At 38.7% G+C, this 16,364-nt stretch overlaps 1 long non-coding RNA gene across 2 annotated transcripts in view; it reads left to right on the top strand.

Annotated features, from left to right (window-relative positions):
* The window catches only part of LOC128890193 (uncharacterized), a 55,745-nt gene extending 39,582 nt beyond the window's left edge, over positions 1–16,163 (top strand). Inside the window, exons 2-3 of one of the 2 annotated variants that reach the window (XR_008460579.1) lie at positions 13,844–13,936; positions 15,494–16,163. This is a non-coding gene — a long non-coding RNA (uncharacterized LOC128890193). Of the gene's footprint in view, positions 1–13,843; positions 13,937–14,065; positions 14,311–15,493 lie in introns of those variants that run through there. The other variant, XR_008460578.1, reaches the window with a different exon arrangement.
* The last annotated feature ends 201 nt before the right edge of the window (positions 16,164–16,364 follow it).

The raw sequence follows: 16,364 nt of genomic DNA, 5'->3' as shown, positions 1-16,364 counted from the left end.
TACACACAGTACTGTAGTTGTATTGCAATAGTATTCGATCAAGTACTGATGCAGGTGCTTATAAATAAACAAAGCTCACCAGAGGCCTGGCCAAATTCAGGATTCTTCACTATCGTACAAATTCCACCGGCTTCATTCGCCTATCATGTTGTTAATAAATTCCATTGAATACCATTACAAATAATGTACTACTCTTTATAAATTCCACAAAAAATTCCACACAGTGCTGCAGTAGTAGTGCAATAAAATTAAAACAAATACTGAAACAGGTGCTTATAAGAAACAAAGCTCACAAAAGGGCTGGCAAAATGCAGGACTCTTGATTATCACACAAATTCCATTCATGGACAGCGTTCTGGGCAGGAAAACAAATCGCTGACAGCACGCCCTTTGACCGTCCCCATTGGCGTCAGGGAGAATCCAACTGAGTAGATTAAACGATACGTGACGATTCGCCTAAAAATGCAGCCCGGTAACGTAAATGAGTAAATCGTATTAGCGTCCAGCTGAACGGGTAAACACTCCACTTCATCCGGTTGTATCCCCCGGCTCCGGTCATAAAAATTCGTCTGAGCGGCAAAATTACATCCGCGCGGCTGCATATCGCGCGCACTAAAGGCAGGAAATAAACGAGCACGCCAGAAAATCTGGCGGATTTTAAATCGCCGGAGCGGAGCCGACGGCCGTAGGAATCCACGCGACTGCCTACTCGCGTGAGCGTTCAACCCTGCTCGTTAACACTCGCTAAACTGTACTTGACCGAATCACCGAGGCAGCGATCCCGGCCTCGGGTAATAATTTTTCGACGCTTCTGTCACCATCTCTCTCCCTCTCCCCACCGAAAGCTTCACCCTCGATTTTCACGGGATGCTACCTGGGTTCCTTGCTCGAAAAACAACGTATGCCCTCTATGATCGGAATCGAACTAAAGGCGGTTAAGGGGTTACACGCGTTCATCAGGATTAATGAGAATCGACTTTTCGATTACTGCACTTCTTCGTTTCGATTGTTTATTGGTTTCTTTGTCTGCTTCGTATGTCGTGTCGACTACAATGTCGTTAGCAATTAATATCGACTGTTCGAGTAATGATTGGTTTTTGTATTATATACAGGGCGCGGCCTAATAATTTGTATCAGCGGACATGAGGTGATTCTGAATATTCTCTGAATGTTTTGTTAATTTTTTCATTAGCGAAGTTGTAGCTCAGTAGAGAGTCGCGAAAGTGGAATTGAAAAAGACACGAGTAAGACGACATAATCATCTTACACCTGCATGGAAAGGAAATTTGAACAAAAAGTGAAGCGAGACTGGGAGGAAAGAAGCGCTAAAAAAGGTGGGGAGAGAACGGGCGAACGTTTGATTAATAGCGGAGGATCGGCGGTTGGTCGATGATAATTACGTCCCGGAAATAAAAATCGTAACTCGAGACCAAGCTCGAAACACGCAATTTCCGCGGCGGTTGAAAAAAGGAAAGGTGTTTCGGCGTTTTCATTAATGAGAGCAAATATTTCTAGTTACGCGAAAGAGGAGGATCGAGTCGGTCTCGTTTATCGTGGAATCCTGGCATTCAATTACCAGGGGGTGAGTTATATTCATGACTCGCATCCCGTTCTCGTTACAAAATGCATTCGTGTCCGTAGAACTCCGCGATTCGTAATTCACCTATCAATTATCAAAGCTGCATTTCTGTGGTTCCATCTTTCTCACTGTTCCACTCGAATGCAAACTTCCCTCGATACTTTTTAACAGTAAAAATGAAAAGTATCGTTATCAAACAGTTACCCACTTTTAACTAAATATTAATACAATAGAAATTCGTGACTACATTTTTATTCCGAACAAAACGAACGAAATATTTTCGACACTTTCGCGTTATCCATCTCGATAAACGATAACGACGAATTCCCGTCGAGGCGAGATTTCAACGATCCAACGATAGCGATTTTTACATCGATGCACGGTAAACATTTCATTTAACCCAGGCGCGGTGCATTTTATTTAATCGGTCGTTTTTGTAATTTAATTGCATCGCTTCAACGACGCCCACGCATTAATCGCACAAACATCCCTTGAAAATTCCACGCGGTCGCGTTCTGATCCTACGAGTGCGCTTCGCGTTTCGCTACTTTTGCGTACCCTTGTCCACTTTTCGACGTGTAGCGATTCTGTTAACGCAAATTGTGACGAGCCCGTGCTCACGAAGGAAACAACCCTCAACGAGAATATTAAATGGAGAAAAATATTCATGGGCCCACGTGCGTCGAGCAGTTTTCCGCCAAATACATCTCTTTTCGCTCGTTTCCTGTAATTATATCATAGTAATGGGCATGAAAAATATTCACGAACGCATGTGTCGAGCAGGCTTTCAGCTAAGCACCCCCTTTACGCGCGGTTCGTGTAATTTTATTATTATAATGGCGTCGGTCGTATTCTACAAACGTTAACGTAAATTCGCGTTTAGCTTCGTGCCATTATGTAATTTTTGCATTTCAGGAAGGAAACAATTTGATTTATTCGACGTTGGAATAAGTTAGGATAATATTTAAAGCTGCGATTGTTTGAATACATAACTAATTTAGTTTGTAATTTTTCTTTTGATCAACAATATTATGGGATAGTTTTGTTATGTTTATGATGGGAGGTATAAACTATACCATGCAATACCTCCTCTTCAATAAAATTTTAATTTTATGTTTTAATAATTAATTGGACTCTCTTCAAGAGTAATAAAGAGTTTCCTTATATATCAAGCCTTATAATTAAATACCAAAGCAAATAAAGATTAAAGCCGCTATAAAAATAACTGAAAAAAGAATTGTGTCTCCTCTTTCTGAATTATACAGGATCAAATAACAAACGTGATGCGCATTGAAAATAGTCAAATATGCTTTTTTAAAATAAATAACATAGTTAAGAGTCCAGTAATGTTTTGTAATCGAACGATAAAGGTTTGGAAGAATGAAATCTGACGTACATATAACATCAAACAGAAGCACCGCAACTCCTTGTATTCAAATTTACGTGTAATTAATGGGCCATGTCGGGGCACCGCGTAATCGCTTTAATGAGAGTAATATACCAAACTCGAAAATTTCAACGCCGCTATGAGTCAAGATTGATTGACTGCAGGTTGAAACTGCTGTCTGTAGTGCTATGCAGACAAGAATTACGCGCCCATAGCCGAAAACCGCGGTAATCTCGTATCGCAGACAGTCAACACATACTTCTCGGCAACGTTGACGCTGTAAAAATAAAACTCGTGGATTGTTACATGCAACTGAGAAAAAAAAACAGCGTATATAGATCAAGAACGTAGCGATAAATTTCAAAGTTATTTATACGGGACCATTGAAATTTTATCACAATTATGTTTGTGCATTATGTGATTATACAACACATTAAAAGCTTAAATTACAACATGTGGAAATTTAATATCAACAAATTTTATAGTACAAATTTACTGTATGTATAGTTATTCATTCAAGGTGGTAAGTGTCTACATGATTATGAACAGGGGTGTACATCTCTCCATTTTACAAATTACTGTATTTCCCTTCTTTACAACAGTTTTACCAATAAATTAGAACCCACGATCTCCAATGTTCCCATCACGGAACGTTGCAAAGTGGAAGAAGCATTCGTCCAAAAAAAAAGAAAAAAAAATACACGATCGCAGGACGTGATCTAATGAACAGATATCCACTACATGTCAGCGCGTTGTCACGAGTTACTGCGAATATATCCACTCGTAATGTTCAGTCTTCCACGGTTTGCATAGCCGACGACACTCGTCCGATCATTTATGCTCGCAGTGCAAAGAGACGCACGCACACAGCTACGATATCTCGCGAGTAAATATGAATCAGCAGGCGCGTGGATAATACGCGGCCCCGCCATATTTTTGACAGTAATGAATACCTACCTGCTCGCCTGACCTGCACGGGTACACAACGCTCGAGAGAGCCGACCAGATTTTGTTTTAAATGTTTTCCGCGCTGGAATAACGCCAGCCCGTGTCGCGCCATGCTCCCCCGCGCGTCCGAACCTCCGTTGCTCCATCGAATTCACGGAAAAAACGACAATGCCGCGCCAGCTCTCTCGTTCTCTCTCCCTTCTTTCCGAATCCATCCCTTCTAAATCGTTCGGCTCATTCCCAAAAACCCCTCCACCCAGCGAACATCCGCGCTCGTATTTCGCGCAACCGAAAAGCGTTCGTGTGAACGCCGGAGATTCGCAGAGCTACCCGAAAAACTGCGGTAGTCGCTGCTTTTCGGGGGGATAAATCGGCCTGTTAACCGAACTAAAAGTAGAGCGTACATATGGCGCGAAAAACCACGTTTTCGAGTCGATTCTTTCCTGTTACCCCGCTTTCCGGTTCCGGGGCTCGCGCCATGCTGAATTAACGAAAACTGTCTATCCAAGTCGCAGTATTGGTTGGTTTTGTGACGAAATTACTATATTGTTCGAATGGATACTTAAGGGTGGGGAACTTTTTTCGTATGGGGAGGTTCCTGTCTAAGGGACGCAGTGGTTTTCACCAATATTCCTTGGAACTGCTTTGAAGGAACTGAGGCACTGATAAAGCTTGGTGTTGTACTCGAACTGTGTCAATGCATTGGGGATCAAATTGTTGCAATTTGAGATTTTGTGATTTATTTTGTAGTATTTGGTCTGAGCTGTCACCTTTAGCAAAGTCGTTTAGGAGACCCTTATAGGACTGTGTGTTTCGTGTATAGTTAGTTTTGCAAAAGTACAGATAGTGTGTACCCTGTCTAAGGGACATCATGGTTATCCCCACTTGGAGAAAGAAATTGCGTCCTAACTGCAGTTGGCGCCTCTTAGGGAGGATCCACTATGTTTAAGCATCTTTCAGCTATATGCATAGCTTTTGTAATTTTTCTTCCACTTGTTTCTATATTCATACATCCATTTCATCATACTTTTATAATAAACATCATTATATTTCAACGAATAAAGTGAACATAAAATGTCAATTCGGCATTCCACCTCATTCAACCTCGTAACATTGCTTTCATTTATTTTTATAATCATACATCTGCTCCACTACCCTTCCGTAATAAATGTTTATTCTGCGTTCTGTAAAATGGCAATTGATGGTTTCTGGAAACACTCTCGAAACCTTTCGCGTTTAATATTATAAATGATGTTTATTCATATGCAGAAGCGAGGGTAAATGGTGAATCCAGATGTTCCTTTACAGCCATTATCGTGAATATATTATACGGAACGAGGGAACTGACAAAAATTTCTATGGCCGTTACATTTGTGGGATAAATCAATACGTTAATTGCAGGTATAACGGGCTCTACTTATGAAAGCGAAAACCCGTGTTTTTGTCCGAATGACTACTTTGGAATGAATCCATGAGAGTTCGAATTTTGCGCCCATTACGGTTAAAAGTTTGCCTGATTGAACGGAACCATTTTCCAAACAAAAAGCAAATTACGGAACGACGTTGTTTGTAGTATTCACGGATCGTAATAGTTCCGATTACCTATTTGCAGAATTTACTTCAAGTATTTGGAATCGAAGAATTTCTAAAATGGAATCCACAAGTACATGTAGTAATCGTAATTTTTTGTAGTAAACAGCAATTTATTTTAGCAGAAATATAATGAAATAAAATCTCAATTGAAAAATTTGTCTAGAAATTTAATTCAGTTGGTTTAATTGCAATTATTGTGCCAATGCAACGAAAAATTGAATTCAACATGGTTGTAAGAAATGTATTAAAAGGAAAAAATAATATAAGGAAGCACAGCTGATATTATAATAACAACATTAATTAGTTGACACTTATCAGAAATAATACTTTGAACATGTAAGGATTAATTCATCTTAAACGTTGCGCTGTCATAAATTCTACAAGGCTTTTAAAAAAATGTTTAAAGTCCTAAGTAATGCGACAAAGTAGGTAAAATTTATTGTACAGACTTTATTTAGCTTTCGAATAGTAATTGTCCACCAGTCTCTGGCATCAATACCAAACTTTGACCATCCTACTTGCTCGAGACTCTCAGGTATTTTTTATTTGAGAAAGTAAATTCGTTTGAAGCGCAGCTTTAGTCTCCAGGGTCGACGGAACTGCCGTGAAATCTTCAAAGCGGATCAGCGGAAATGATTATATTCATTTTAGCATCCATTAGCGTTCGCATTAAAACTGAGAACTCGCTCTGGCGCAAATTGTTTGCAAATAGTAGTCAGACTTCTATCTTCCTTGTGCATTCCACGCTTGCGCGGAGCCCAGTGGAGGATATTCGCGAAAGAATATCATACTCGCAAGATCGGTGAAGCCATTACGTATATACAAATACCAGGAAAATGAACGAAAGCGAACAAACTTACATTCCCTTCACTGTTTCTCAATTTTCACCAACACAATGGATTTTCAAGAACCAAGGCGATTCGAGCGTTTACGTTAAACGAACTGGATTTAACCCATTCACTTCCAGTTACGAGATACAGTCAGTTCTCTAAATATTCTTCCCTTTTTGTATATTAAAGAAATCTGTCTAAATTAAACGACAGGTTTGATATTTTCAAATAAATGTTTCATTATGAAAATATCAAACCTGTCGTTTAATTTAGACAGATTTCTTTAATAGACATAGAAGTTACGAATATTTATAGAACCGACTGTATCTCGTGTTAGCTTGCGCCACGAGTGTAGATTGATTAGAAAGGATGAATGAAAATTTAATAAAGTGTGAAAAACATGTTTAATATCACTTTTAATTATAAAAATATCAACATAGACGATACGGTTATAACATATTAATTATATATCTTGGCATCCAGAGCAAGACGTTCTAAATTTGTCTGGCAGTGAATGAGTTAATAGTTAAATTAATTATTTAAACAACCGTTTACTCGCAAACTCAGGTATCATTGGGTTGTATCGAGCGGACGCAGCTCATTAATTAAACCCAATGCACCGCTGATTTGTAGTTAAGCGAATCAATTAATTATCGCTTAACACATTCGCGAGTGTCGATGGTTACGCATCAAGCTTTTGCGCGTTCGAACAATGAAAGGAACTTTATTGTTTGACGGTAATTATGTGACCACCGTTCCCGCGCGTGACATTACGCGACCGTTAAATCCTCGAAAAAGCATCGACAAAAAGATTCGTAATTATTCCGATGACGTTAAACCGATAGCATGATTAAATATCGATTTATCGTGCACAGAACTGGGATTAAATCACAGCCAGCTCGCTGTACTAAACCTTACAGCGATTTTCTTCGTGAAATGTAAACGATATCTCGGCAACGTTGTACAGTCCAACTTATCATCTGCCTCTGGCAGAGTAATAGTTCTACCTATAACCACATCATCTTCAGATACACGAATTCCGGGACTAGATCTACTATACCAATTTCACTATTACGTAAGAAGGTGCGCGTCGACTGGTGAAATGATTTGTTCGTGTGCTTAGATAGCAGATAATTTATTGCACTGAAAGTGCAGTAGCTTTTGTTACGATGTACTTTGGTATTTGAACGTTTTACTATGGTCTTGTAAAATACTCTTTTTGTATGACACGATATTAATTCCAGTCATACCAATTTAATGTAATAGTGATATTAAAGAAATATGTCTGGACTGTAGATTTTTATACATTTATGCTGCGTTTCACGTTATTGTAAAGCAATGAATTAATGTAAGTTTGAGGTGTATGGAAACAAATACCGTTTCATTATTTAATATACAATTATTCATAAAAGAATCCATCTACTTATTATGTGTATAACAGATGTTTTTGATAAAGTGTAAAGGTGATATAACCTATTAGTTGGCCCGAAAGTTTCTTTCGATTTATTAATAATAAATATATACACAATATTTTATGTTTTATGTTACATTACTGAATTGTGTACGATTCATTTCGTTTCATTACTGTTACAGCATCAATGTCTACGAAATTAGATTATCTATTTATATAAACACGACCACATAAAATAATTGAGTGCAACTCGCGAAAGAAACTTTCGGGACAACCTAATATTATAATATACTTGAATATAGACAAACCAAATTGTACACAGCATATTCAATTGAAAATCACTATAATTCACCTTCAATGAAAAATATGACATATTCTGTTGCTTTAATTACCAAATAAATATTTCTCTTCCCCTACCAAGGTATCACAGAAAGAGTTGAAAAATCACAAACATAAATATCAATATCAACATGAATTAGTGTTGGTAATCGCAACTTTGAAAATTGTTTAAACCCGTAAAATACGCTATATCTAGGACGCAGGTGGATAACTTCGCGTGTGAATATATTCTCTTTCACGAAAACCAGGCTCCAAAAATTAAATATAATCGAAGAAAAATAATTGTGTCGCGGTAAGTCGCAAACACAAAATTTCACCCTGACAAGAAATGCTTGAAGAACGTCCCTAGATCACGTTACTCAGCCGACTACACCACTTCCCGCTAAAGAATCGAAACCTTGCACGTTCGTCCGTGGAAACCGCGAAGGTAAACCGGACTATCGAGTGAGGAGGAATAGGGGTGGAGCAGGGACTCCGTGGAGGGGTGGGAAAGGACTCGAGAGGGATGGAAAAAGAAGAAGAACGAACAGCGAAGTATCTCGCGCACGGCTTGAAGATAAGACGAGCGTCTTTCACGGTTCGTCGCATCTCAACAAACTCGCCGCGCGACCGAGACGAAACAGAGGGTCGAGGGTGGATATTTTCCTTAACATCTCCATCACTTTGCCGGGCTTTCTTTTCCTTTTATTCGGCTCTCCGCGGTGAAATAACACTGGCTGCCGGAATTGCGCGGAAAAAGTGCTCATTTGCGGATCCCACGGCCACCGAGGCCCGGCTGGCCGTGATATCATCCGGCTTTGTATGAATATCGTTAAACTTTTCGCCTCCGAAATGCAAAGACCGCGCCGTGAGCCGAAATCACCGACCAAGGATCCCTTAATAAGGGCCACCAGCCGCCTTCCAACACCCCACCCCCTCAGCCGCCGTAACTCTTCTTCGTCACAATGGTAACCATTAGACGCTGCCATATTTTTTACTGTGACTGTGCTCTTTGCAACATGCTCGAGTTACTGGTACTTTGTGTGGTTTGTGATATGGTAATTCCTTCAGTTGTGAGATTTATTCGTTTCGAAGCTTTTTACTCGAGTTGAATGAAGACATATGTAGTGGATGGCTCCGTTAGTAAGAAAATATTTAAGAATAAATTTACAATAAAACCTTAGAATGCTCAAGACGTAAGGATTTATTGTAAAATGTTTCTCGTTGCCGAGTTCCACCCCTAATTTCAATTCAATTGCCAAGTATATTCTGAGTAACAGTAGAAAATCAAATCACCAGCTTCATATCGCCAAAATAGATTTTCTAAGAAGGTCCAATAATTATCCAATTAATGCACAATTACAGAAATATCGAAATGAGAACGTCAATAATGTAGACCATGCACCACGTGATAATCTACGCTACCAAAAAATTAATATTTAACTTTAAAATGAGCGATTCAGAATTTTTTCCAGAACTGGAATTTAATCTGTCCAGAAAGGAATGTTTAATATTCCACGATTTCAGAGCGTTCAGTCGACTTCGAAGTTCGCAATAGTGAAAGCGCATGAATAAATTTTGCCTCTGTTGCGGATATAAATTGCTTATAAACAATTTCATCTACTGGTAGCAATTTACGGTGCATCGTGCCGGGCGATTTTCCACGCGTACGAGTTTCGACGAAACTTGTAACGACACGCGTAAAAGAAAATGCAATTCGTGTATCACGCGACTTCGTTTCACATTAATAAGAAGAAACGGACGACTGGTGTGCACGAATAGTCCTTTAGTATCGGTTTTCTTTTTACGTGCCTCTCATTCCACGATTGAAGAACGTTGCACCCAAATATCTTTGTTAATTTTCTGAATTACTTGTACACTGTAAATCTACTAGTAGCCATGCATTTTATAATATTTCAATCGCGATCAAAATTATGAATTATGAAAATTATGACAGACCTCGACTGTTCCATTCGTCCGTTCCCATCCTTGTCGTTGCTCAAGCCAGAGTCCCGTTCCCTCGATGAAAACACGTCAGACTTGTGCAACGAAACGCAATAATTCGTTGGATACGCGTCCATGTCCAAACACCTGTGTACCTGTCCCTCGCAGCACTGTTTTTCTTCGAATACGACGAATGCCGACCGTGTCTATAACTTCCTGGTTGCGAAACTGAATTCTCCGTCTCCTTTGTTGAAGCGTACTTGCACACGATAGATTCTAACTTTGGCGTCGCAGTCACGTGGCGCTACCAGACGAATCCCTTGCTTATTAGTCGATTCATGAGGTGGCTGTTTTGCTCGGTATTTATGTGTTTCGAAGTCTACGCTGACTTTGTTACCCCGCATCAAAGCGGGATTATGTTAATAAGCCGGGACTGCATCAAGGGAGAGGTACATGAATTACGACGGCGTCTGCCTCTGTAATGTGTAAGATGCACTAATTTAGGGGACCTTATGTACTGTGCACGGTACACGGTACATGCTATTATGAATGCGATATATCGCTCTGTGGCGTGCACGGTCACGCGTTGGGCGTATTTCTTGGGATGTTTGTCTTTCGAAGTTCCTGTAGAAATGTCCGGATTAAATTCCACGCGAAAACGGAAACTAAGTGGAACAGCATCTCGGATTTCGTGGTTGCAGTCTTTAATGATACCCAAGCGTATCTCAAATTACAATTAAACGTATTGAAACATTTATTTGGAAAGATCAAACCTGTCTTTTGATCTATATAGATTTCTTCGATAGACGTAGAGGGTAAGGATATTTATTTTCCTGGCTGTATTCGTTAATTTATCAGTTGTGAAATTAATTATTAACAATATTTACTGAAGCAATCGATGTCAAGTATTCTACTTAACATCTACTTACATCTTTTGCATTTGATTGTATTTGAAAGTATTATTTCATTTGAAAATAAGAAAATCTGAAACAATATATAAAAAACCCTTCACTATACAGTAAACATGAATAATGTTCAAGCATGTTTATTTTAAAGTAAACAGTTACATTTTTCGTTAAGGGAAATCGTGGCACGAAGTGATGAATGAAGACACCGAATAGTTCAAGTACCCGAAATACTCGAAATTCATGGTCGGATGGCTCGTAATTGGTTAAACCAATTTAATCGTAGTAATTGCTACCATCTTGCTCGACGAGGGAGGACATTTCGGACAACGAACAGAACATCGAAGGAAATCCTCTCACTAAACCTCGGAGATCGTGTAAATTCAAAAGGATTTAGGTTCATTTGACGTTCTACAATCGGCTTTGTAAAAACCTTTAAGGAACATCTAACAATAAAGAGCCATTCTTTGAACTCCTTTAGTGTCTTTTGACAAAGACAGTAACATAGGTTCTAGATACATCGATTTTTAACGTAATGTGAAGTAAAGCATTTTGCTTGAAACCAATGTCATTAAATATTAACTTGTGTGAAAACAGAAACAAACAGTTTAATGTCACTCTTATCAATTTCCTCGTGTTTAGTTTTCGATTGGGCCACTTTTATGAAAAACTGCTCTAATTCGTTTCTTCTACGGGTTTAATAAATTCAGAAGTATGTAATGAGTGATGAAAATTTTATTTTTATCTTCTGAACTGACGTTTTCTCCGTTAGGGAAAGTACAATAGAAAATGTTCCTTTTCTGGACGCGTGAATACACGCGATAGCGGCTATACATCGCGTCTAGCGTGTTTTCATGAAGTAACGCCGTCCTTTTTAATAAATGTACAACGCAAGACATGTGATTGGTCACGGACGCGGCGTCATCATTAGGTTTATCAAGATCGTTCCACCGATTAGCGCCGTACCGAGCCATGGGTAATGAAACTCTCGCAATCGCGCGTGCTCGCCACTTATCAATCGTGTTTCATAGATTCCATTTTACCAGGTTTCGTAAATAAAACTAGCAAATATTCAGATTAATGCTTGCGCAACAGCAGAACCAGATTGTAATATTACTCTATGCAATAAATCAAATATCATATTCATAAAATTAAGTATTATTAAATATCTTTCTTTTTATTAAATTTTTCATTATACATATTTATAACGAAACACTTATTTGAAAACATCAAACCTATTATTTAATTTAGACTTAATTTTGGTATAACCTAGTCTCAACTTAATGGCCATTGCAATGTAACATCTCTTGATCCATCGAGGTCCAAGCGGAACTCAAAATCAAAGCTTGCAAAAAAGACTCGAAATATTTTAGTCCTAAAAAATAGCCCTTCCTCGGCTGCCATAAACGTGCCAACAAACTTCCACGATTTAAATTCTTCAGGACAGATGTAGTTGAAAGCGGAAATAATGACGCAAAGGTAATCCGTATTCGCGTCTTCCACGAGCAGTCCTGATGAAAACGACAGCTCGTCGGAAGCGTAATGACGGTAAAGGATGTCTTGAGAACCGACGAGATTATGAATTAAGCGCGAGAGCGTACGGGAGCGTGTCGATGGTGTCGAGAATTAACCCGGTTAGCAAACACGTGTTCTGGTTTAAGGGAATCCCAATCTCGAGGAGCGACTCCGCGGCTGAATAAGACGCGCGCCTCTGGAACGAGGAGAATTGGCTCGATGGTTTCGGAGACACACGCGTGTGCATTGCCACTTTAGACGAACGAGTCGGTTATCATTGTGTACTGTTCGCGAAATGAACTGCAGCGGTTCGGTTTGTAACCGGTGTCTGGGCTCGTCGGGTAATTGGCAAAGTTTGCAATTATTTTCGCAAAGTGAATGTCCTAGTACAGCACACAAGTGCTGGGAATTGTTGGAAACAGTACAGACGAATAATTTTCTTGGATTAGGGAAGCTACAGTAGCGGATGTATTTTATTTTCAATTTTCATTTTCTCTTTGAAACTGGTATAGAGACTATTTTATTCTGTATGAGAATATTAAATGTTTGCTCTCTAATGGTTACAAAAACCGTATGACCAGGGGACGACAAAATTCATATTTGACATATAAATGCACTTACACCACTTTCAAAGTAAACGGCTCAAATGCTGGTCGACCAATGGTTCCCGAATGGTTGCCAAAGTGGAACGAAATTGAGAAGCGAAGCGTTCAGCGCGTAACGAAATTAATCTGCTCGCAATGTTAATTGTTTCGTTTATTCGATACCCGACAAAACAAACAAAACCGCTAGCCGTGCTTTAATCTCCCGCATAGAATTCCTATGATGTTTGAAGAGAATTGAAAACGCAAAGGGTTAATACCGCGGGGGGCCCACGGACACGCCGCAAATTGTGTGTGCAGCAACAGGTATTTGAGTATTATTCGTACACAAGAATCTGCGTGTGACATTATTCACGTATCTGAACGCTTCGTGTTTCTTTGATGGCGTAACTTTTCCTGGCCGCTGTCACCACCGGTTACTGTCAAAAACGACAGCAGCAAGTAACGGAACGGAAGCATTTTTCTACGGCCGTTATCAAAATCCAAACGGAGAACTATTGTTTTCGAAACCCTGTCGTCGACGCGTGTAATTCGTTCGCGAAAGAAACGTCGACACGAGTCGACGACATTTCGCGACTGAGCCTCGTTTCGTTGGATAGAAGTCGCATCAAAGACGAGAACGGTCTATTTGAATCCAGAATGGAGTGGAACGTGCGTGACACTGTGTGCAATATGTATCGAATCGTCTCGTATCCCACCTGAGAATACGGAGCAAGGTGGAGGTGATATTCGCGACACGATTCACGGTTCTGATCTCTGGGGTATTTGGCCACGTTCGTGTCACAGAATTTGTTCTTGCTTTGTTTTTTAGGACTCGATACTGTTGAGTTAAATGTGACCAGTCTACGCCTGGGAAAACGATGTTGGAGATGGGGGATGTGAGTACTTCCTTGAACAACGTGTGGTGAGTTTTTGAAACGTTCTAGATTTTCTTGAAGCTGTTTATCAAATGGAGAACGTGCGATTGCAGCTTCAATTATAAAATCGTAATAAATTTTTGTAACATTTTATGTTCTTTTGTGATTACTTATAGAATGAACGTAATTATGAGTGCTGAAGTTATAAAATCGTGAAAAGATCTTCAAATATTCTACGTTCTGTCGCGACTACTTAACGAAGAACTTGTCATGCATGGCTAAATCATAAAATCATGATGAATTATTGAATCATTCTACATTTTTCTACTAGTAAAATGAAAAACGTGTAACACAATGTGAAATTATTAAATCGCGTTGTATTTTTGAAACATTCTACATTCTTTTCCTAGTAAAATGAATGTACCCTTCGTTTTAGGACTGTTACAGTAGTCTTCCTCCTTAAAGAAGTATAACAAAAAAATCAATTATATACGTTTACATCAATTAAATACGCTTTTTATGACGAGCCTGTACCGAGACAAGAGAATTTCAACTTTTATTCCATATTTTCAATGCTGCATTTGCCAACAGCGATACCGTTTTTAGGAACATATTGTATTTCATCGTGTTTGTTACAGATTTTCATGCAGTATAAAATTTCATTTCGATAAAAACGAGCTGAAAAATTTATTGGAAACCTTTATGGAGTATAGCGTTTAATAATAACAATGGAATCTGTAACGCATATTTTTATCCCCATCCCCCTAATTTCCTCCGTTGAAAATAAAGTTGGTCGCGTTTTATGCAGAGCTTCCACTATCTATTGACGTTCCGACTGAATTGAAGCTACCGGATAGAAGACAGGAGATCCTCCTCGTGAAATTTTAGTGACCCCATAAAAGCGAACGTTTCCTCGCAAATCCGTATGCTCGCATCCCCTTTCGATTCCCTTAGACCTCCAGTTATCAAAAGAGTAACACGTTTTCATCTCACCTACCGTAGTGTTTCTCTTAACGACAATGTGATAGAATCAAAGCGCCCTGATCATCCAGTTTATTTCGGAATTCACTTCGCCAAATCGCTTCACAAATTTACCCCGCGCTGCGAGTCGAACGGAGATTCCGTTCATACGAATCCTCGCGTTTCTTTATCGGCTGTAAAAATTCTATTAGACGAACCGTGGCAGTCTATCGTCTGTGAAAATATTTATTCCAGTTCTTATATTAAACGGTCAAGTATGGACTTTTATAAATTGATTGAAATCAATTAGAGAAATTAGTTAAAAAAATAACATTAAAATGTCATTTGAATATTATTAATTATAATATTTTTTCATTATGAATGAAAATGCAAGATATAGTTTCTTAAACCATGTAATACTTAAAATTAATTTTAGTTGGTCAGTCCTCACTGAGAGAAGATGCAGAATATTGTAAAAAATTTCTCAGAATAGGTCTGATTATTTTATTTCTAAATGAAAGTACCGATTACAATTAAATGTCTAATATATGTAAAAAATAGAATCCTAAAATCTTTCCCTTTTATAAAATCTTTTATAAATTAGTAAACTGTATAACCATATAAATTTGGATTTTCATGTGCAGTGACATTAATTTAAACGCGTCTGTGAATCGAGATATCGATGGACGGAAGGAAAGTTCGAATTTTATCCAGGTCTGCGATAACAGATCTTAGCGTGTAGAGATAGCCAAAAGAGTTCAGCGTGTGGACAGCTTCGAATAGAAGCGGATAAAGCTGATCCAAGCCGGCGGAGCTTCGCGCGGAGGATCAGGAATCGGCTTAAGCCTCGATACTCTCCTGCGCTTCGATGAAGAGTGCAAAGTGTAGTACGTACCGCGCGAAAGAGGAGAGCTAAGGATCCTAAAAGGATTCGAGGATCTCCAAGAATTCCGATACATTTTCGTATATGTCTCGAAGCCTCGAGCGGGGAGAAAGTTGCCTGAGCGTCGTTGCTTAAAGCAGCGCGTTCAAAATGTTCTTATCGTCCAACGCTGTAATAACGGAACGACGTGAATACTAATACTAAATTCTATGAAGTAGACAGATAGATAATCTATTCCTTAAAATTTTTACATAAGGAATAACTTTTGCTTAGATCGCATCATTTACAAATCATGGAAAGAGAAGAAAGAAAAAATTACTATTTTTATACCGATACTATTTGATACTGGTAATTATTAAATAAATAACATGTATACAATTTCTTACTAGTTTATGTATTAATCCAGCCAAATGCAGTATGCAGCCAAATATATATATTAGGTTGTCCGAAAAGTTTCTTTCGCTTTATTAATAAGTAATACATGCACGATATTTTACGTTTTATGTTACATTACTGAATTGTGCACGATTCATTTTGCTCCATTACTGTTACAACATGAATATCTAAGAAATTAGATTGTCTATTTATATAAACACGATCACATCAAATAATTGAGCGGAACTCGTGAAAGA

Source organism: Hylaeus anthracinus, unplaced genomic scaffold (assembly GCF_026225885.1).
Source record: "Hylaeus anthracinus isolate JK02 unplaced genomic scaffold, UHH_iyHylAnth1.0_haploid 12000, whole genome shotgun sequence".
Taxonomy (NCBI): domain Eukaryota; kingdom Metazoa; phylum Arthropoda; class Insecta; order Hymenoptera; family Colletidae; genus Hylaeus; species Hylaeus anthracinus.
The sequence above is the reverse complement of the archived record's forward strand: the minus strand, read 5'-3'. Positions and strand labels throughout refer to the sequence as shown.